This window comes from Bidens hawaiensis, unplaced genomic scaffold (assembly GCF_021521415.1).
Source record: "Bidens hawaiensis isolate Kalapana, Puna unplaced genomic scaffold, B.hawaiensis_p1.1 tig00005162_1, whole genome shotgun sequence".
In the NCBI taxonomy this organism is placed as follows: domain Eukaryota; kingdom Viridiplantae; phylum Streptophyta; class Magnoliopsida; order Asterales; family Asteraceae; genus Bidens; species Bidens hawaiensis.
This window is the reverse complement of record NW_027491330.1, coordinates 83,570-107,867: the sequence shown is the minus strand read 5'-3', so window position 1 is coordinate 107,867 and position 24,298 is coordinate 83,570. Positions and strand designations below refer to the sequence as shown.

Sequence of the window (24,298 nt, the reverse complement as noted above, 5' to 3'; positions counted from 1 at the left end):
TATTTCCTGCGTAAAAGATACGAAACAATGAGAAGTACAGGATTCAAATTCAAGTTTCTTTCAGTTAAGGAGTGACATGATTACAAAAATAACTAAATGACTTATATTATTTTTTATCATGCAAATTATTTGTAGAGGTTATAGTTCGAAAACCTACTGAGCGGTCCAGGGGCCTTTTAAGTGTTTGGGATCCCACTTTTTTCGATAGAATCAGTGAGTTGAAGAACCGAAGATTGTTCAAAATTTAGTAACTTTTTATGTCTTAGGTTATTAAAAGATGGTTGTTTATCTTAAACGACATCTAGTAAGTAGTAACATGAAAACCATATTGAAAACCAACAAATGCATACATGTTTAAATATGATTATGGAGCCTTTGATTTCTTGACATATTGAAAACAAAACAGAAATAAAACCACATTTGTTTCAATTAACAAATATTTCCCATGTTGACCAAGCCAAACCATGTTGACCCTTCAGACTCATATCAACCCATATTTCCCATACAAAAGCACTTGATCTGCAAAACATTGATCATGCTTTAGCGTAACTAATGGTGTAGATGAAACAATTTATATATGTGAAAAATTTCTTTCTAAAGTTAAAAAACATAGTGTGTTTGGTTCTTACTTCAAGATATTCGTCTAGTCCGTATTTAGAACATTCTCGTCCTAAACCAGACTGCTTAAAACCTCCAAATGGTGCTCCCTGTATTTGATCCAAAAAAGAAAGGAAATTAATGTAGGCTCATATAAGAAGCCATTGAATATAGAAAAACTTCTTTATACCTCTGATCCAAACAATCCGACATTTGCTCCAACCATACCATATTCCAGAGCTTCACCCACGCGCCATGAACACTGAATATTATTTGTGAAATAATAAGCAGCTAATCCTGCAAAGTTTATATCAAATATATGTCTTAAATTTAACTAATGAACAAAATGATGTAAATGATCAGACACCAATATACAGATCATATATATAAAAACCATATTCAGTGTCATTAGCAATCTGTATAGCCTCTTCTTCTGTTTTAAACCGTATAACAGGCGTAACAGGTCCAAATATTTCATGTCTTTAATAACAAAGATTGAAGTATATATTAGTCAATTAAACATCAAAACTAGAAATTCCAATAAAAGTTTTTGTACTCGTATTTATTACATTAAATGTTTTGAGATTACCTTGCTATAAGCATCTCATTCTTGACATCACTTACAATTGTAGGTTCATAGAAAGTAAACCCTAGGTTATGCCTCTTACCACCCACAACAACTTTCGCTCCCTGTTATTATAGTATTTCTATAATTGTCATAAAAACTATGAAGTTTTCTACTACAAGATTAAATCAAACCTTTGAGATAGCATCTTGCACTAATGATTCAACCTTCTGTACAGCAGCTTCATTGATAAGTGGTCCCTGAAAAACAGGTTTTTAAGTGCCAATTGACTTTCTATTAACAGTATGCATTTGTAAACTGGTTACCTGATCCACACCTTCACTAAAACCATTGCCAACTTTAAGGCTCTGAACAAGGCATTTATAAATTTTTCATATATACCTACAAAGATGCTAGTTTTCTGGTCATGCAAGAACGAAAGTATTAGATTGAAAGATTTAGTTTTTTGTTATACGTACCTTCTTGCACAAGTAATCTATTTGTGCATATGCATGCTTGTCCTGTGTTAAAGAATTTAGTTGCCAACTGAAAATATCACAGAATAATGTGTGATGAAAAGTTGTTTTATACAAGATTTTAAATATATAACCAATGTTTGCAAATATGAAAATGTATTTCACTTACGCTCGCTTTTAGTGCCGCTTCCAGGTCAGCATCATCAAAGATTATGAAAGGTGCATTACCGCCAAGTTCAAGAGAGACCTGCAATAATCATAGGTTTATAAACATTAAGGAAATAAAGTTTCAAGTAACTGAGAACATTAATTTAAATAAAATTACCTTTTTAACAGTGTCAGCTGCACCAGCCATTAATTTCTTTCCAACAACTGTTGAACCCGTAAATGTGATCTTTCTTACTTGTGGACTTTCGAGTATAGAACTTCCGATTTTAGGAGAATCTCCCATTACCACATTTAAGACGCCCTGTGATTCGATAAAATGAAGCATAATTAACTTTTACATATGGATACATATCATCGTCCATCGGTGGATGTTTATAAGACTTACAGGCGGGATTCCAGATTGAAGTGCCAGCTCAGCTGCTGCTAAGGCAATCAATGGTGTGAGCTCAGATGGTTTTAAGACCACAGTACACCCACATGCAAGAGCAGGGGCAACCTGATATAATATTATTAGAATATCGAATCTAAATCTTTCAATTGGAATGACTTAGAAAGAGTCAATATTTTACCTTTCTGGTAACCATTGCCAAGGGGAAATTCCATGGAGTGATCGCGCCAACCACACCAACAGGCTGCAAATCATTTGGAAATGTTAAATCTCAAAAGGAACATATGCAACATCATATATATGTAGAAACAAGTTTAGTTGGTTTAGATAACCACCTGCTTTAGAACAAACATACGGCTATCAGGCATTGGTGACGGAAGTATATCACCATAAACGCGTTTTGCTTCCTCTGCAAAGAACTCAATGTAAGAAGCCCCATATACGACCTGCAAAACTTGAGAATTACAAATGTGCATTTGGTCCCAAAACATGAGTAATTATACACAATATGGTTAATTTTTATTAAAAACTCTTTTTAGTTTTGTTGACCATGAGAAGTCGTTACAGAAAAACTCATGCGACCCAAATGTTTAGCACTTTGTCACTCTCTTAAAGGTTTTAAGATGTTTGATTTTTGTACCTCAAATATGGAATCATTTAAAGGTTTGCCTTGTTCCAGAGTTATAAGTTGTGCAAGCTCCTCTTTATGTTCAATTAGTAAGTTATACCATCTGCGTAGGCGGGTACTCCTATCAGCAGCAGTAAGCTTGCTCCAATCTACCAAGCACATTTGATGATTTGAAACGTCAAAAAGATGAAACAAAATTCGAAACTTATTATAATGATAACAACATAATGATATAAATTACAAATTCATTGTGAAATTAGAGTAGTTCATTTTACAGTGAAACTAGGTTAGGTATCCATGTCTTACATGGGTTTAACAACTTAAATTTGGTAAGAGATAACTATTGATAAATAAAGTTGAGCAATACATTAAATAAGTATTAAGTTAAAGGGTGCTGCTAAACATACCCCCCTCCTTACACCATTTTTACTAAATATACACCCCCTTAACTTATTAGATAAATTACTATTACCCTTTAACATTAATTATATACATATTAGTCCCTACAACATATTTTTCACTTAATAATCTTCACTACATATACCAAATTAAAAACTATCAAGTATTACTACTAATTTATTTTTTAGTATTAATATTGTAAATATTTATAATAATTTTTCTTAATTTTAATAGTATATATATTTATAATATCCTTATTTTACCTCTTTATCTTTTACAAAATAAACCCGAAACTCAAAAACCTAAAACCTTAAAACCCTAAACCCTAAACTCTAAAACCCTAAACCCGAAATCCAAACCCTAAACTCTAAACCCGAACCCTAAACCCTAAACCCTAAACCCGAAACCCAAAACCCTAAACTCGAAATCATAAAAAAAAACGCAACTTGTAAAAAAATATGAAATCCTTGTTTTTGTGCTAATTTGGTAATTATATAACTACAATGGGTAATATTAAAGTTGGTTTTTCCAGTGGGGTATGACAAGCAACCGGGGGGGGGGGGGTACATTTAGCCTAACCCTAAGTTAAATTACAACTACTATTCACAGTCTTAAAAATAAATCATAAATCTCTAAATACTTCTTTCGATACAACATTAGACAATATACTAAAAATATGGTAACAACTAAAGTAAAACAGAATTATGAAAGCATAACGGTACAATCAGAACAATACGAACCCATCATCAATAGAAAAAGGCTTTCAATCAGTGGAAGAATATGCTGTAAAAGAGAATCAATAAGGTTTTAGATCGGCAATATATGGATAAGAAAGAAAGAAATTACGGTTACATAGGAAAAGAATGTGGGTTGGGTTCAGTTAAAGATTCACCGTGTTTTTAACAATGAACCCGCTAAGTAAGTTTTAGGAGCTAAAATGTTTCATATATATGTGAATGTTTTCTTATATATAAAAACGATATAATTTATATTAGACAAGTTAGATAATAAAAATGTTTAGCGTATAAAAATGTTTTATAAACAAACCTAACGTTTAAAAAAAAACGTTTTGTAAAAGCAATTAGAGAAATATTACAATAAAAATAAAAAAAAGAACTTTAAAAATGTATAATAACCCATAACTAATAGGAGAGAGAGACGGAAAAAAAGAGTAAGAATCCTACTATATATTAAAACAATTGAGTTTGCTGCCCACCTGCCCCTTTCCTATTGGACGAATTCCTATCCTTTAAAAATTATCCTTCACTTCTCTATTTTTCTTATAATTTAAATAAATCAAAAAGAAATTATATTCCTCATACTTAAATTACTTAATCTATTCATTTAATTCAATATTCAATATCAATATATTAACGATTTTTAGGTTTTAATACTTTCCACCTCATTAAACCAGTTTCTTCATATTCAACCTAACCTAATCAACAAAATCAACCATCGCTATTACTTCACAGTTCAATCGGACAATGATAAGAAAACTCAAGTCTTCATCTCAATCGTACAATCATACTTCTGCATCCGACAAATTCAATTTAACACCGTCTTCAATCTAAATTAAGGCGATTGTTGTTAACCGGAATACGCTATTATATCAAATAATCATTGATCTGATTACATCCCTCAAACGATTTTAGTAGATCCATGTTTATTGTTAATCAGATCTTCGGAGACGGTTGCCCTATCGTCAATGGATTTTATTTTCCGGTAAGTATATTATATTGGTTAATATAGTATGTTTAATTAAACTACCTTAGTATTTTGTATTATTCGTTAAGGTATGTGTAATTATTTTACCTAGGTTAGTATTTTATATTGGTAATATTAATTGTTAATGTTAGTTGATATTTATAATCTAACATCAACTAGTTTCTTATGGTTAATACTTACTGCTTATTACTTAATTTATACTTCATTATATTTGTCATTGCCGATTTCAATTTCAATTACATTATATTTCATTGTTAAATTTTCAATTTAATGTTATATTGTTTTCCAATTTTAAGTTTTGGTCTTTCTTAATTCCAATGATATTATTTTGATTTGTATTGATTAATATCCTTAATAATACCTAACAACTTTTCAAATTCGAAATTTGAATTCGTAGTCAACTTAATTTTCAAATTTGAATTCGTAGTCAGCTATGACTTATTAGTTTTTATGATTTGGTTATAAATAAATCCCTATTTACATTCTGCAAATTTTGGAAAGTTGTTAATCGGATTATTATAAAAATACAAATACAAATCCATAATATATTATTTACTTTTACTAAATTTAGTAGTAGCAAAATAGTAGTACCAAAATAGTATTACAAAAATAAGTTGATATCAATACTATTTTTTAAATCCCTGATTGTATTTCGTCAATTAACTATATTTAGAGGTTTCCTTTTTTTTTAACAATTCAAAGTTTGTAACAAATACTCTGTATCTATATATACTATAACCATAATGAAGACATTCACACACTTCTCCCTTTCTTGGTCTTCGTTTCATATTTTTTTCATTGTCAAGGTTTTTCATTTTCTTTCATACACATAAATATTTCTTTTCACTCATGTAAATGTTATTTACTGATTCTTGAATCTTTGCTTGAATTTTGTTTTTGTTACACACAGCAACATGGAAGCATCAAACATTACCATGTTCTTGGATGTTTCGAACAACGATTGTGTACTGAAGGTTCGTATACTTAGACTGTGGCGTTTGAAGGACAACAATAAACCAGGAGAGGACTGGTCCATCGAAATGATTTTACAAGATGAGATGGTATGCAAACTATGCATACAATAATTGTTTATATTTTTTTATTTCTATCTTATTATATAAATTAATTCTTATATGTTTGTCTTATTAATAATGTAACAGGGTCATAGAATGCCATGCGTATGTAAAAAAAAGCTTGCATACCGAAACATGATGTTTGGCTAGCTGAGAATCGGTCATTGATTGTTCGAAAAACCTTCCCTTGGTGCAAATCTGTCAACATACCATTATGTTGACAGCCCACATAAGCTATGTTTCACATCAGAAACTCGACTTTCGATTTGTGATGAGTTTAAAGGTCACATTTATGGATTGTCGTTTGCTACCTTTGATGATATCAAAGCCAAGAAACATAACTTAGAATGAACAATAGGTTTCCTCTTTTGCATCTTTTAAATAAGTATAAATTTTAAATTCTATACATTAAATGACGACAGTTAAATAGGATCGTTTAATATATCTTTCATTCTTCATTATAAATTATTTCCAGATGTAATCGGTCATGTCAGCAAGTTTTTTACCAATAAAAACTCATTCTCCGAGAGTCACAATACCAGAATCGAAGAACCATGGAATTTGCTGATTTGAGGTATTGTAAATAATATATATTATCAAGTATAATTAAATAATTATTTTTTGTTAACTTCTAATTTTCGATGGGACCAGTGGCAATAAGATTTTTCTCACCTTATGGAATGACTATCTTAAACAACTTACCAAATATGTTGCTGACAACTCGAATGAGGAGTATCTCATTATCGTCCTCTAATTCGCACGAGTCAAGTACTATGGAGGTATCATTATAAATTGAATATTTTATATTTTATCCTTAAAATTCTTTATATTTAATAATTCTAATTTTACATACGTGTATATGATTTTGACAGAAAATATATATGTTCAAAACTCCTATGGTAACGCTGTTTCAAGGTTGATGATCAATGATTACTTGTATGAAGTGATTGATTACAAGAAACGGTAATTTATTATAACTATTTAACTATAATCTTATTTTATTACATGTATACATTATTATTTATTTTAAACACATTATGACTTAATTTTTTTAAATAATAGGTTGCTTGAAATATCCTCTCAAGTCGATGTCGAAGTACCTAAACCGGTTGGTTCATCTACGCTGCTAACTGTTAAGGATGAGTTTTTAAAGAAGTTTCCGTTCTATTCAATCAGTGATCTTTGTACCATTTTGGAGGTATATAACCATTTGTATTTATAAAAACTCATGTTCAGTTTTTTTTACTAAAAAGTTCATTATGTGTTTTATTGTAGGCTAAAAACGTCATCATAATTGGTACTGTTAAGGCAATAGTGGGTAATAAGGAATGGTACTATAATGGATGTAAATGTTGTAGTCGTAAGGTTACTTCTGTTTTTGTTGATGGAGTGAAGGTTTATGAATGTAAGAATTCAAGTTGTAATTCTCTAGGCGTAAACGCTGGACCAAGGTACTATTTTATAGATTTAAAATATATAATACTAATACTTTTTCATTTAATAATATTAAAGTTAAAAGGTGTTTTAGAAAACTTTTTTGAATAATCCTCTTTATGTTACAGATTCCGTATTCCAATTCGTGTCTAAGATACCACCGGTGTTGTTTCGCTTACGTTGTTTGATCGTGATGCTAGATAGTTGTTCAATAAGGCCGCTGATGAATTTACCACTGATGTTGAGGTATGACTTTCTTAGATAATAAGTCAATTTATATTTTTTTATATCATCCATGTTTTGTCAGAACTCCACGTTTGTACACTGTTGACTTCAATATATTACTTTTGTGATTATTATATTGTTTTTTTGTTTCATTTTTAAAAACATCAGTTTTCTAATATCTTATATACATAAACACTGTTGACTTCAATATATTACTTTTGTGTTTATTATATTGTTTTTTTGTTTCATTTTTTAAAAACATCAGTTTTTTAATATCTTATATACATAAAATAAAACGCAAACTACTTCTATCCGATTGAACCTGATTTTCAAAACGTTGACGTTTCTTTTTTATAGTTTTGAAATTCCTTAAATGATTTTTGATTATGTTTAGTTACAATCATTTCCTTAATTGTTATGTTGAAGCTTGATCCGATGCACACGTTTCCTGAAGAACTCAATATTATATTACAGAAAAAGTTTGCTTTCATTGTTGAGGTTAGTGACTACAATATCAGAAACTCGTATGACGTATACGGTGTGAGCAAGTTAACAGATGACGAGGACGTTCTTAATGATCTTGATAAACAGCTTGCTCATGGTCAGGTATGATTACTGTTTCCGTTTTTAAAACTACTCAAATGTACATAACCAAATTGTGTATATATTTCATTTATAATATAATTAATTTAACTTCATGTGCAGCCTAATAACAATCAGTCTTTAACAGTTGGATCAACCTCTGGCCTGAAATCAACCGAAAAGGTATCACCTTTAACATAATTATGGATTATTAATCCGTTTCTCTTAATATAATAATTTTATAAATCTAAATGTTTATACTAAAAACATGAATGATAAACTGATTCGTAGGAGTTGTTGACGCCTTCGATCAACCACTTCACTCCTATTTCAAATTCTGAAGATGTAATTCCTGATTGTCTTTCATCGCTTGATGGGAAGGATATTTCTTTACCAATGATTGATGTAAAACTCAAGCGGAAGTTGGATGACACTTATGATGGTCAGGATAACACTAGTATGTCTGCAACCAAGACGAAGGTTGGCGAACAACCAATTGTTGATGCAAATGTTGCTGACGGGGATATCGTTCAAATGAACAACATATAAAATGGACGAAGGCACAAGTTATTAATAAATGCAGCTTCTTGCATGCATTGTTTGTCTTTTTTAATTGTTTGACTATGGATGTGTTTGCTTTTATTGTTCTTTGTTTGACATTGTGATTTGGGTTTTATTTACGTTGCTTGATTTTTATATGGATATCAATGAAGTTGTGTTTTCCTTATGTTATGTGTTCTTTTTATATTTGTATTATCTATTATCTATTTTACAGTGTTAAAAATTCAGATGAATAAGTTTTTTTATTTTCTATATTATTTGTTTACAAAGAACATTTTTATTTTACTCTAACACTTTGAATTATGGAATCTTTAGAATTGACATTCTTCTTTCACTTGTGTAATCTTCATCATTGCAACATGTTAGCTTAGACTTTTAAATAATAATAATCATTGCTATATGTTAGTTCACACTTCATCATTAATAATATTATTTACTCTATACATATATTTTTAAAAATTAACATACATATTTATAGTTTCACATCTTTGTTTTGTTAAATTATTAGATCATGAACAAATATAAAACATCTTATTTATTTTCATAGTTACATATAATTTAATAGTAACAATCACTTAAAATAGAAATAAATTCATCAATAAATGTAGATTGTTAGATTTTTTTTATCGTTGACATCTAATTAGTTAAAAGTTGACCATATTGATCAATAAATGTATTGATTTAAACAATCATCTTTTCATTTATTACCTAAACGATACTTCCTAAACTTATTTTATATAAAAATTTAACTCTTGAACATGCAATTTTTAATTTTAAATATAATGTAGCTATTAAAAGTTAAAACGAATTATATGCTTATTACCATAAATCATCAACTATATTTAACTGTCTACCATTAACTACTATTTTAGACTTTATGAAAGCCATTAATAATTATTTAACAAGCACATATAACAAAACCCAAAATCTTAAAAATTTATCTAACAATTTTTAAAATTACTTAGTTTTATTAATGACAGATTTTTAACTTTTTTTCCGGGAGAAGAAGTTGAATATCTAAGTTCGGATAGTATTGACAACTCTGATAGTGTTGGGCCTGGTTTCGATCCAGCATTGCACTCACCACGGATTTTCTAAATGGTTGAAGCTTTCTGGTATGCCTAATCATAAATAGGTTCTAAAAGTTGGTGTGCCAGTAATGTTGCTAAGGAATATTGATCAGAAAAAGGGTTTATGCAATGGAACAAGATTACAGGTTATCAATGCGGTAGGCGTTTTATCGAAGTAAAGGTCATTTTGGGTACAAACATTGGTCATCACACTTACTTAACTCGAAGTACACTAACTCCTATAGATAAAAAATTACCATTCAAGTTGAAAAGAAGACAGTTCCCTATAGCGGTTTGTTTTGCAATGACAATTAACAAAAGTCAAGGCCAATCCTAGCAAGAGTTGGAATATATCTTCGACATCCGGTGTTTACACATGGTCAGTTATATGTGGCTTTATCCAGAGTGAAAAGTAGAGCCGGAGTTAAAATACTTATCTTAGATAAGGAGGGTAAAGTTACAAATCAAACTATAAATGTGGTTTATAAGGAACTATTTAGTAATATATGAAGTTGTTATTTTTTATCGATGCATTATTGTAATAAATCTTTTTATTTTCCTTGGAAAGTTATCTTTAATAAAGATTTAATTTTGATACAAAAGATATTATCAATTGTAATATTCTATTATCGTCGCAATATGTATGTATGAATTTTGTTTTTGACTTTCAAATTATCGTTTGATGTTACAAGATTTAATTATTTCCACTCGTGGCGCCCCACGGGTCAATAACCTAGTGTATAATAGAATGACATATGTCAAGAGGAAACTTTTATTTATTATATAGTATAGATTTAACGTCCAAAAAGATAGCAAAATTTTTTTTTAAAAAAAATGAATGGTATTTTCTTATGCTATCAAAACAAGTTTTAAAAAATTTCCTCTCAGAATCGATTTTTCGGGTCAAACTAAGGCTAGACCTAATCATATAGTTTTCCCTCTTGAAATTGATTATTTATAACACTCTTTGGCTTTTTTTCAGCGGGGTCTTCCCGACTCAAGAGTAGGTACGCCGCTATGACTTATCGTTAGAAGGTGTTTCCAGGGATTCGGCTTCAGGTCAATTTCTAACAGGTTTATCTAGATGAATATATTCATAGGCCTGACTTATCATAAATATATGAACATGACCATGTGACCTATGCATATGACCACATTCAAAAATATAAAATTGAAATCTAAATTGCAAGCAATTCGAAGATCATACGGTTAAAAGCATCATTAGCTGAAGAAATTGCATCTTTTGTTTCCCTCTCACCCATGCACGCAACTGAAGCTATAACTTCCACGTTAGCAGGGTTGTAAACCTGCAACAACCAAGTAACTTGTAACTAATGTGATTTATGTTTTATCAAAGATATTAATTGGTCATATTTTGCAACCTTGATCAAGAGGTGGAATCAGATTATTTTGACAATCATAGTGAGTTTCCATATCATCATAAATGATTGTTAGAAGATTGAATTGCAATAAAACATACATATCCAAACGTCTCATGAAAAATAGACATTTGTTCAATATATTTGATTCAAAAGAATTTATTAATCATAATAATACATTAGATTAAGCTAGATTAATATATTTACTTATATTATGTAATTTATGCTTTGATATATCTCTTTATGTCATACCGATCCGAATATTATTGTGGGTCGGATGACAGTTATTGTAATAGGGCTATAACCCTAAACATATTCACATTGACGGTTAAGATATTTAATTGATTTTCGATTTCACTCTCAAGAAAACACAATACATTCAATCTGATTATACAACAAACTGGTATCAGAGCTAGGTTCAATTCGAAATTTCTGATAACCTTCATCGATTTATTGTTAATCCACACACGAACAAAGAATCCATTCAAGTGATATACGAAAACACGATGACGACACAAGGGAACAGATTGCAAACCCATATTCCAAAATTATTAGGAAACAATTACTACCATTGTGTAGGTCCCAAAACGACCACCGAACGGTTTTGCTCTCGATAAGCGTGTCGAGACGGGTGCGGTAAATCAAACGATCGAACAAAAATATAAAGATAATAAGTATAGTGAACGACTCCGTAATCGGTAAAAGATTAATGACATTAAACTAGAACCGACCCACCCAAGGTGAGCTCCCGTTGAAGCTCAATATTCTCGGCCACCGGAAAATCGAATTCCGGAATATTGTGAAAGATTGATGATGGAGGCTGATGTGGTGTGTGGGTGGCTGCGGTGACTGTGTTTGAGTTGATGGAGGGTGTCGGCGGTGGCCGGAACCGCTTTTCCAGCGGCCGGTCACCAGAAACGATTTTCCGGTCACATGTGGTTAAGAAGATGGCGGCTCACAGGTTGCACTACGGTTTGGTGTTTGGTGGTGATATGTTGAAGGAATGAAGACGTCGGATGGGGTGGCCAGAATCCGATTTTCCAGCGGCCGTTTACTAGAGATCGGTTTTTCCGGCAAAGTGCCGCTGCCCGCCTGTGATCTTGTGTGATGATGGCGGCTGGATAATATGCAGCTAGGGTTTAAGTGGCAGCTAGGGTTTGAGTCTTAATTCTCCAAGTCATTACCACCGAATCTTATGCCACTGAAAATAAGACTTCTGAAGTTGAGAAGTCAAAGGAGGCTGAGAAGACGAGGGAAACGGAGGCTACGATGGAGGCTGAGCTCGACAATTTATTTAACGTTTATTCTTTTGTAGGTGTCGTTCCTTCTGTTCAAGACGCCGTGGAAGAAAATAATGATGATGATGACGGTATCAACCATTCTCCCAACCCCGACACACCACCAACTGGGGAGAATATTGAGCCAAATGCTGATAAGCACGTTGTCGCTCCCGTTGATGCTCATGCTCGAAGAATATCAAGAAAAGGAATCAAGTACTATGGTGTGAGCAGGATGTGTAGCATGCGTGCAAGGTCGAAGCCTTATCATGATTCATATCCCATTTTGTACGCAAAATTTCACAAAGATAGCCAAAGATGGGCTATTCGATGCGCAAATGGTGATCTCACATCTCTCTCCTATCGAGATATGCACTCGCTATCGATAAGGGACATGAACTATTTTCGAAAGACTGTAGCTCGTGAAGATAGCAAAAGCTCTCTTGAATCATGGTTTAAGACAGCTTTTTTGAAGAAAGAATGGAGAAAAGATTACCCATCATTTGCAGTCAATCCGGGTAGATCATTCAAGGTAAAGAAGATCAATCCATTCAACAACAAGCCGTACAAGGAAAGAATTTATAGGATGCCTGACAATCATGATCCGGCAATCTGTCATGGAATGCCTTTTGAAGACGACTTTCTTCATGACTTCATTGCTTGGGAATTAGACAACGAAGACGGTGAGGTCATCATGCATTGCACTCGCAGTCACGAACTCAGATTCTTTGATGAGCATGAGCTGGCTGGATTTGGACTTCGCGACCTCAGGAAGCTTGTTGGGTCGCCTCTCTGTACAGTCGAAGATGTCCGTCGTGACAACACAGACGCCATCGTTGGAAATTTCAACAAGTTTGTCAGATTACTTGTTGAGAAGAAACCTTTTGAAGAAGATCCAGATGGTGTATTTGACTATGAGTCCGAAAGCGAGTGGTGAGAAGGAAATAAGACAAATACCTCAATCCTAGAGGGAGATTGTAGGGCCAATATTCTATATTAGTTTTAAGATTGCGTATGTCTTTATATTTGCTTAGAGTCGGTGTATTACGTACCTCAGTACGTTTATTTTGTAAGGACAAAATGTAATTGTTGGAGAAATGGGGACCCTATATAAAGGGTCACTTAACCCATTTCTCCACAACCTTTGTGAATACAACCCTTGCATTTAAAAAAAAAATAAAAAAAAATAAAATAAAAAATAAAAAAATAAAAAAAATAAAAAATTGGCCACCGGAAAACCGGCATCCGGTCACCACATCTTCCGTTGCCGCGCGTCTTCCACCATAAAAGCCGCTGCAACCGCCGTCATTAATCATGCTGGCTGCCAATTGACCATTTCGGCCACCGGAAAAACGAATCCGGTGACCACTGCCGGAAAAACGATTCTGGTACCTCCATCATCTCACTACCACTAGACACCACTACCATAGCCCGCCTGTCACCATCACCGACCGTTCCAACAACAGCCCCAACCCAACTCATCACCATTCCGGCACCCATACCAGTCGTTAACAGCCACCACCGTGTAGCCTTTCACTTCTTAGCTATCGGAAAACCGGTTTTCGGCCAACGCCGTTCCCGTCGCTGCCATAAAGATCACAGCCAACGCCGACAGCCGCGGCTGTTCAGGATTTAACGGCCGTCGCTGTTTCCGTCTGTCATCTTCTTTCTTTATCGTCGTCCACCGCTTCCGGAAAATCGCCATTTGGCGGTGAAGCGGATTCCGGTGACCAGCTAGGGTTCTGGCGCCGCATTTGCCGGAAATTTGTTCTCCGGCTTCAACTTGCCAGAAAAACGAATCCAAACCACCAAACTCCGTCAGAAAACGGTTCCGAAACGCCCTGATCGGGCACTTGTAGATCATGAACATCCGGATCTACAAGGAGAATGCTTCAAACGGGCTTATTTCCCACTTTATTTCCAAGATCTTCAAACTTTATTTTCAAAACTTCAACGGGTTTTAACGTCTCGGTTCGGGTAATAGCCGAAATAGAACCCGAATATCAAGAGCAAAGTTGAATCATAAGATTCGACCCGCTCTGATACCAATTGTAGGTCCCAAAACGACCACCGAACGGTTTTGCTCTCGATATACGTGTCGAGACGGGTGCGGTAAATCAAACGATCGAACAAAAATATAAAGATAGTAAGTATAGTGAACGACTTCGTAATCGGTAAAAGATTAATAACATTAAACTAGAACCGACCCACCCAAGGTGAGCTCCCCTTGGGTGGTGATTTACAACAAACAACACACACTAAAATGAAATACATAAGGCATATATATAGCCAAATACAAACATTCTAGAAGCCTAATCCTGTTGAAGCTAAACGCGTGTGCCCCGAAGCTCTCGTCTCTTGTCCGGATTCCTCGTCGACTTAAATTATTCACTTGACCATAAAATATATAATGAGTTTCATAATTTGATATCGCAAGTCACTAAAATTGGCCTTACAATTTTTTTTTAATCAGTAAAAGATTAATAACATTAAACTAGAACCGACCCACCCAAGGTGAGCTCCCCTTGGGTGGTGATTTACATCTTACAAACACACATACAAATGACACATAAAGCCTCTATATATAGTAAAACATAACATATTCTAGAAGCCTTATCCCGTTGAAGCTAAACGCGTGTTCCCGAAGCTCTCGTTTCGTGTTTGGTTTTGCTCACCGACATTAATTATTCTCTTGACCATAATATAATTAACGGTTTTCGTAATTTGATATCGCAAACCACACTTTTTGGCCTTACACATCGGCATATTCAAATGCGAGTATTACTAGAATCACAAGATCTTTGGGGTATTGTTAAAACGGGTTGCAGCGAATTACCGGCGAACGCGACGGATGCAGTGATTACCGAACATAGAGAAAACCAGTGACGTGATAAGAAAGCACTTCACATTCTATTCCAATCATCAAATGAAACCGTATTTGAACGAATAGCGACATCATCTTCATCAAAGGATGCATGGGAAATATTGCAAAAGGCATATAAAGGGGAACAACGAGTGCAACAGGTCAAACTCCAAACACTGAGATGCGAGTTTGATATTATACGAATGACGAAAACGGAAACCATTGAAGATTATTTTAACAAGATCACGACCATTGTAAATAAACTCAGAATGAATGAAGAAACAATTGAAGAACAAAAGATTATAGAAAAGATTCTTCGGACATTAACGAGGAAATTCGAATCAGTTGTAGTTGCAATTGAAGAATCCAAAGATGTAACAACCATGTCTACAGAAGAATTGATGGAAATTCTACAGTCACACGAATTGTTACTCAAGCAATATGATGCACAACCAATAGATCAGGCGTTTCAGGTTCAAAATTCCAATTCTAATTTCGATTTTAATAGAAATAAAGGTTTTAGAAACTTTAAAGGACGCGGTAGAGGAAGAAGCAGAAGTTTCTATCCTAACCGTGAAATAAGATGTTATAATTGTCAAAAGATTGGACACATAAGTACAGGGACGGAACCACAGGAGGGTCAAGGGGGTCCGTTGACCCTCCGGTGGCCGGAGTTTATGTTAACATGCATATCCAACAAATAACCTTCTTTTTAGTTTTTCTCTTAAAAATGTTTCTTGTAGTCTGTAAAGCCGTTAAAGTGAAGCAAAGAATGGTGAAATACAACACTTTTTAGAAATCTCCGGACTCCCGCCGGAACTGTGTCTGTGTTTTAGCTGTGTGAAGAAGACAGGAGAATAAAGTAACTAATATTTTATTAGAAATGAGTTATCATGCTTGTTCTTATTGGGATTTGGGAATAACCATTAATACTTTTCTTTTCTTTTCTTTTTTTAGTTTTTAGAAATAAACATATCTTAGTTTTTCAAATGTTTACTATTGTATATATTTTTATTATATTATCATTTAGTTGCTCAAAAATTTAATTTTTAATTCATCAAATTTCTTTTAATATATTTTCAATAAATATATAACTTAATAATATTATTTTTCGATAATGTAGTTTGTAGAGATCTTTTTAAATTGATAATTAGGTAAAAGACGTTGTTTTAAAAAATTTAAAAGAAATCACTTAATCTAAAACGAGGGGTCATAAATCAGTTAAATAACAAAACAATTAAAGAGTTCAATTAAAATTAAGTGAAATTATTGAACATCTAGCGAAGTAGAAAAATTCTATTACGACCCCCGGTTGAAAAATTCTGGTTCCGTCAATGCATAAGTAGAAATTGCCCCATGAAGAACAATGATGAACAAAGAGAAAATGTATTAATGCACGAAAATGACGAGGATAAATAAGAGAATGAAACATTGTTTATGTATTTAACATGGAAGAAACATACAATCACACCCAATGGTATCTAGATAGTGGTTGTAACAATTATATGGCAGGAAACAAAGATGTGTTCATTACACTAAATAATGCTAAAAGACGAGAAGCTAGAACCAGGGATGATAAGAAACTTGAAGTACTCGGGTGCGGTGAGGTTCGGATAAATCTCAAAGGAAAAGAAAAAACCATACCAAACGTATTATATGTACAAGGACTCAAACACAATTTGTTAAGCGTTGGACAGTTAACACAAAAGGGTTATGATGTACATTTCAGAAATAACCAATGTGAAATCAAAGACCAATCAGGGATAACTATTGCTAATATAAGCATGACGGGTAATAAAATGTTTCCTTAAATCCAAGCAAGGATATAACATTGGCTCTCAATATGACCATGAAAGATGACTGAACACTTTACCTTAGTTAATATGAGTCAAAAAGAGACAGTCACGGGATTGCCAAATGTTCACAAAATAGATCAAGTATGCGAAGGATGTGCATTGGGGAAACATGCAAGAAAATCATTCCCTAAAAACGCAAAATGGCGAGCCAGTAAAGCACTTGAATTGATACATTTTGACATATGCGGACCAATGAGAACGCAAACCATTGGGAGGGGGCTGTAAATATTTTATCACTTTTATAGACGATTTTTCTCGAAAATGTTGGACATTCTTCTTGAAAGAAAAGTCACAGGCCATACACTTCTTCAAAATATTTAAAGCCAGAGTCGAAACTCAATCCGAGAAAAAGATTAAGTGCATTAGAACTGATCGTGGTGGTGAATATTGTAGCATCCACTTTCAAATTTTTTTAAATGAACATGGGATACACCATAAGTTGACCACTAGTGTGACATTCGACAAATTTGAGTCCCGAGTTATATTCGTATTTTAAACTTTTATTTTGTAAAACCGCTCAAACATTTTTAGAACCTTAATTTATTTATTATATAATATCATTTTAGACCTCGACCTTAAATAAATAGATGTTTGTCATATTGTAGTGTCGTTAAGAAAACATAAGGGGTAATAATTGTCATTTCGAATCTATGTTATCATTTTGTTAAGTTTAAAACATTTCCTTAAAACACTTGGAACTCGAGGGACCGTTTTTGAAAATATTTAATATACATATAAACTAACAAATAACCCTAACCCTAAACACACCCATCTCTTTCTCTCTTATACCAGCCGCCACCCCGAAGACGATTTCTGGCGAAGACGTTTTCCGGCCACCATCTCCGACCTCCGACCTCCGAACACCACCCACCTCCCACCCACACCATCTTCTTCCTCTCCTTCTCCGGCCGCCGCTGCCGCCACTCCGGCCACCACCTTCGGCCACCATTTCCGGCCACCACCTTCAACACACATGCACACAACACACCCGACACCACCCCCTGCCGTTTTCCGGCGACCCCATTTTCAGCAGACCCTCGACGCAGCAGCACCACCACTCTCCCTTCTCTCATCTCTCGGCTTTTTCGTCAGCCCGCAACAGCACTCCCTCCCCTCGGTTTCGTTTTTTCGGCGACCGGAAATCCGGTCGCCGGTACCGCAGCTCCGCCCCTCTCTCCCTGCCTCACTCTCTTTCCCGCAGCTCTCTCTCTCTCTCTCTCTCTCAGCCGTTCTCTCTCTCCCTCCGGTGTCTATTTCCGTCTCCGGTAACCGGCTCGGTTCCTTCCCGGTGTAGAGCCACGACTCGCGAACCTCTAAAAGGTATAAAATTTAGGTCTTGGTATTATTTGTTTAAATAAATTATAAGTTTTAAGTTTGTTAAAATCGGTTATAAGTTTGGTTATAATTTGTTATATAAAATATGGATTTTGATTGTGTTTCGGGATTTGGACTTTTGAGTCGTCTCGTCAAGACCCGAGTTCGAGTCCCCCGTTAAAACCGATTTTGTGTTATTATTGTTAAAAGTTGTATAATTAGTATAAAACCATTTAATATATAAAACTCATTATTTATAACGATTATTATTGTATTTATTATTATTATTATCATTATCATTATAAATATTAAAGTTGCTATTATTATTTATAAAGATCATATTACTAATTATTAAAATCATATTTCTATCATTTATTTATTAACAATATTATTATTATTATTAACTAGATGGTTTTTATTATTATTACTATTATTGTTAATATTATCCACTTGTTTTAATTGAACCAAAACCCATGTCGGGCCTAGTTGTCGTTTCACGTCATTAATACTCGAGTTACATTTTTATCACTGGTACTATTAGAATTACAATGTTATAAGTATTAATTATTACCTTTAATATGACATATAATTTTCATAATAATTATTATTATTAGTAAAATTCTTAAATCTATTAATAATGTATTCAACGACGAAGGTAATTGGTATTATATTTATTATTGTTGTTACTATTATTAGTTTTAACAACAATTCTCAACTGGTAGTATTATTATGTATTATTATCATCTTTATCTTATATATATATATATATATATATATATATATATATATATATATAACTTATACTAAAATCATTAAAATCATTTCTATCCTTATTATTACTAATATTATTATAAGCTTTAATATCAATTCATTCTTATAAAACCGAACCTTTGATTTAAAACCCGTCTCGTTTCTATTTAATATTGGTTTAGTAATTTAAAAGCCTAATAAAATAATACTATTTTATTTTAAATCATCAATTAAGTACGAGTCCCAAATCGTTAACAAACTAACCGGTAATCCGATTTACAACCGAACCTTCTCATTCAATGTTTCAATATAGTTTCATCATGGTTTCAAGTTCATTAATATATTACATTATTTATTTTTAGCTAAGGTGTTTATGTTTCAAGTCGGATTCGTTCGTTTTGTTCACAAGCTTTCTATATGTCCATCATTAATTAGTTCACAATTCATCAATCGAGGTGAGTACTTTCATACCCTTTTTCCATCTTCCGTTTTGGGGTGACATTTCATACTTATCAAACTAAATGCTTTATTTACTTGAATCTTAAACCCACAAACGTGATTGTATACATTACTTAAATACTTGCTTGATTTGGTGTTCTATGCTATATGTCTATGTGTTTATCTCTTTTGGTTGGTTGAATCTATAAATCCTAGACTACTTGGCATCCCCTTGTAGCAAGGTGTCGTTAACGTAATGCAATTAACGATATTCTATTAAATCCTAGACTACTTGGCAACCCCTTGTAGCTAGGTGGCACTAACGTAATTCTATTAGCGATTGTCAATTTCTCCAAGTTGTTGCTTTTATTTATCGTTTTGTATATAAGTTTTGTGGCTTTTTATTACTATATACTTATATGCTCAAACTTATGAATTGCTCATCAACCTTTGTGTTGACAAACTTTATTTTATGAAATGTTACAGGTTTGACTTTTGTTGACTCGAGGACTTGATGAAAACGTTACCAAGACTATTAGGATATTAGTAAAACGAACAACATAATTGCTACTTGTATTCAACTTGTTTGTGTGGACGAGATGTGTTGTTTATTGATTTGTTGAAATAAAATGAGTTGATTAAATAGTGTCACTTTAAATAGTGTCTTGTGTATTTGTCCAATCACGTTGCACCCCGGCATGTTCCGCCTTTGGTCGGGGTGTTAGAACTAGTTATACACCTCAACAAAACGGTGTCGCGGAACGAAAAAATAGAACAATCATGGAAATGGCCAGGAGTATGTTAAAAGCAAAAAATCTGCCTAATATATACTGGGGAAAGCAGTGGCATGTGCAGTTTATTTATTAAACATAATCTCAACAAAGAGTTTACCAAGTATAACCCCTCAAGAAACATGGTTGGGGGTTAAGCCGAAGGTTGATCATTTAAGAGTATTTGGAAGCTTGGCATATGCACACATACCAGAACAAAATAGGGGAAAGTTAGACGATAAAACTGAAAAAACAATTTTCATAGGTTATAGTGAAAATAGCAAAGGTTATAAATTGTATAATCCAATAAAAAAACGAACTATAGTAAGTCGGGATGTACAATTTGATGAGGGAAATACACTAAGCCATGACATTCAAGGTGAACATGAAGCACCAGTTTTGATTATCGATAACAACTCCAAGATACATCAGAACGTGCATTCTGATATTGACAATCAACCCAATATTAATTGCATGCCGACTACCAATGACATAGAAATGGACCTTGAAATAGCAAATGATCAGCAGATGATTGGAAATGCCTCGAGAGAAAGAGTTGACATCCAAGAGATAGACATCACATTAGACGCAACCGCAAGCTCTCAAAGTCCACCTCAGAAAGTTAGAAGCCTAAATAGCGTATATCGCAAGACTCGACCTCTAACCAAACAACAAACGGAAAATAAATATAGAGAAACAGAAGCATTAGTTCATGAGAATCAATCAGACTACGTTTTCTTTTCTAATACTGATCCCTCATATTATGACGAAGCCAGCCAAGACGAGAAATGGAAGAATGCTATGGATGATGAAATTCAATCCATAGTCAAGAATGAAACATGGGATCTGGTGGATTTACCACATGGTTACAAACCCATTGGAGTCAAATGGGTCTACAAAACTAAATATGACAAACATGGAAACGTAGACAAATACAAAGCAAGACTAGTAGTAAAAGGATACAAGCAAAAGTATGGAATAGACTACCAAGAAGTATTTGCTCCTGTGATTAGATTCGAGACGGTACGATTAGTCATTGCGTTGGCTGCCCAATATGGTTGGCACCTACATCAAATGGATGTAAAGTCTGCCTTTCTTAACGGTTTTTTAAAGGAAGAAGTATACATAGAACAACCACAAGGATATATCGAACTCGGGAATGAAAATAAAGTGTGTTTACTCAAAAAGGCTCTCTACGGTTTAAAACAAGCACCACGTGCATGGTATAGCAGAATTGATGAATATTTCGAAAAGAACGGCTTCAGTAAGTGTACTTTTGAACATACACTGTTTTTTAAATTAACAAGCAAAGTACGTTTGCTTGTATGCTTATATGTAGATGATCTTATTATTGCAAGTAACTCGCTGGAAGAAATACTTGAGTTTAAGAGTGAAATGAAACAAAATTTGAGATGACCGACATGGGAATTTTGCACTATTTTTTGGGAATGGAGATATGTTATGATATTAACATATCCCAACACAAGTATGCACAAAACATGCTTGAAAAATTTAAGATGACAAATTGTAAGTCTGCTATTACACCTATGGACTATGGACTTAAATTGAATAAAGATGACCCAGAAGAACCTGTTGATCGAAGCAAATATCGAAGCTTAGTAGGTAGTCTCATGTATCTCACTAATACAAGATCGGATATAATGTTTACTGTTAGCAAAATAAGTCGTTTTATGGATGACCTACACAAACGCACTGGGAAGCTAGGAAAAGAATTTTACGCTACATAAAAGGAACATTAAGTCATGGAATAGTCTACTCCAATAATCAGGGAAAACTTGTTGGTTTTAGTGATAGTGACTATGCGGGTAATTTAGATGATAGCAAGAGTACCTCTGGTATGCTTTCAAGATGGGTTCTGGAGTGGTGTCTTGGCAATCTAAAAAGCAAAAAGTGGTAGCTCTATCATCTATACAGAGGCAGAATATATCGCCCTATCTTTAACAAGTTGTCAAACCTTATGGCTTCAAGGAATACTTAAGGAATTAAGGATTGATTGTGATGAACCCTTAACATTATATTGTGACAACAAATCGACCATATGTATTACAAAGGACCCTATACAACATGGCAAGAGCAAACACATCCGTGTGAAATATCATTTTATCCAAGATCTAGTAAAGAACCAGGAGGTCCACATACAATTCTGTACCACCAAACAACAAGTTGCAGATATCTTCACCAAAGCATTAAAGATTTTCTTACTTCAAGAAGCAACTAAATGTTCTCTCAATCTAGATTACGGGAGGGTATTAAACATAATAATACATTAAATTAAGCTAGATTAATATATTTACTTATATTATGTAATTTATACTTTAATATATCTTTTTGTGTCATACCGATCCGAATATTATCGCGGGTCGGATGACAGTTATTGTAACAGGGCTATATAACCCTAATTAAGCATATTCACATGACGGTTAAGATATTTTATTGATTTTCGATTTCACTCTCAAGAAAACACAATACATTCAATCTGATTATACAACAGAATTATATATTGATCCGTTTTGTGATTTTAGTGTCACCTTGGTGAACTGAGATTTACGTACTTAAAATCAAAGAGAAATCTGATTAAACATCAATATGAGACGTTATAACGGAGGTGTTGTGGGCACACTTGTTTATAACAAAAACACACTCGTACAGACGTACTCATTCTTGTTTTCTTTTTGAATTATTCGATTAAGATTTCGAAAGTACATCTAATTATTCTAATCAAAGAGTGGAGTGGTGTACACGATTTACATTTACAATTACAGAATATAAAACCTACATTTCAAAATTCAGATTTTTGAAGTTCAATACCTCTATGGTCTTGCCATCATATGCATCAATCCATTTCCCTCCGATAAGACCTTTGGTTCGAAACAATCCAGAAATCTTGAGGCGAGCGACAACATTTTCTGTTTCCATGCTCATCTGAATCACCCAAACTTAGTTTAATTTGATCACGAATTCGATTCATAAAAACTATGAATTAATCAAAGAACTATTAAAACCCTAACAAGTTCATCAATGCACCTTGCTAGCAGATTATACGAGTCCTGCTGGATTGAAGGTGCAAACATGGTGATTATAAATTTATAATGGTGTTCACTTGCCACAAGTCGGATTTAAATATTGGTAATCGGTAATTAGTTGTTTTTTCACCTATTACCGTTTAGTCGTTTACTTCCACATTTGGTTATATATATTATTATTATTTAGAATTAATTTGCATTTTTAATCAATCATTTATTGATTGAAATCAATGTATTCAATCAAAAATGTTTTCCAAACAATATAATTAGACATTTATGTTTGGGATAATAATAATTATTTTAGTTTTCTGTGATAAATGTTTTCTTTAAATTAATATAACATTTTGCAATAGTATTTTAGAGAAGGGTCTCAAAACTTTTGCCCAGTGTCTATCAAGATTATTTTTTCGGTCGGTTATCAACTTTTTAATATACGAAATTGAGTTTGTGTTTTGAGAATAAATATTTGTATTGATTCGTAAGGTTGTTTTGAAATTTTTGAAGGTGCTTCTCTGATTGAGTTTATTATTATTATTATTATAATTATTACTTAATTGTTTATATGTTATATAATATGAGAAAGTTAAAATGCAAAGAAAGACAAAAATGAGAAGTGTGAGAAGGATTTATGGCCATAAAAAAAACCCTTAAAAAATCACAACAATTATAAAAAAAATATAACTCAAAATATAAATAAAAACCGAAATATTTAAAAA

At 33.2% G+C, this 24,298-nt stretch overlaps 1 pseudogene across 1 annotated transcript; it reads right to left on the bottom strand.

The window, feature by feature from the left end:
• Nucleotides 1-381: 381 nt before the first annotated feature.
• LOC143629140 (succinate-semialdehyde dehydrogenase, mitochondrial-like) lies at nt 382-23,740 on the bottom strand (annotated as a pseudogene). The gene is made up of 17 exons (XR_013152882.1): nt 23,562-23,740; nt 23,368-23,481; nt 11,099-11,198; nt 2,835-2,971; nt 2,530-2,640; nt 2,376-2,438; nt 2,192-2,302; nt 1,964-2,107; nt 1,808-1,885; nt 1,642-1,708; nt 1,489-1,564; nt 1,357-1,422; nt 1,187-1,287; nt 992-1,077; nt 788-894; nt 630-707; nt 382-519 (listed from the first exon to the last, which is right to left on the bottom strand). The product of XR_013152882.1 is annotated as a succinate-semialdehyde dehydrogenase, mitochondrial-like (transcript).
• Between the last annotated feature and the right edge of the window lie 558 nt (nt 23,741-24,298).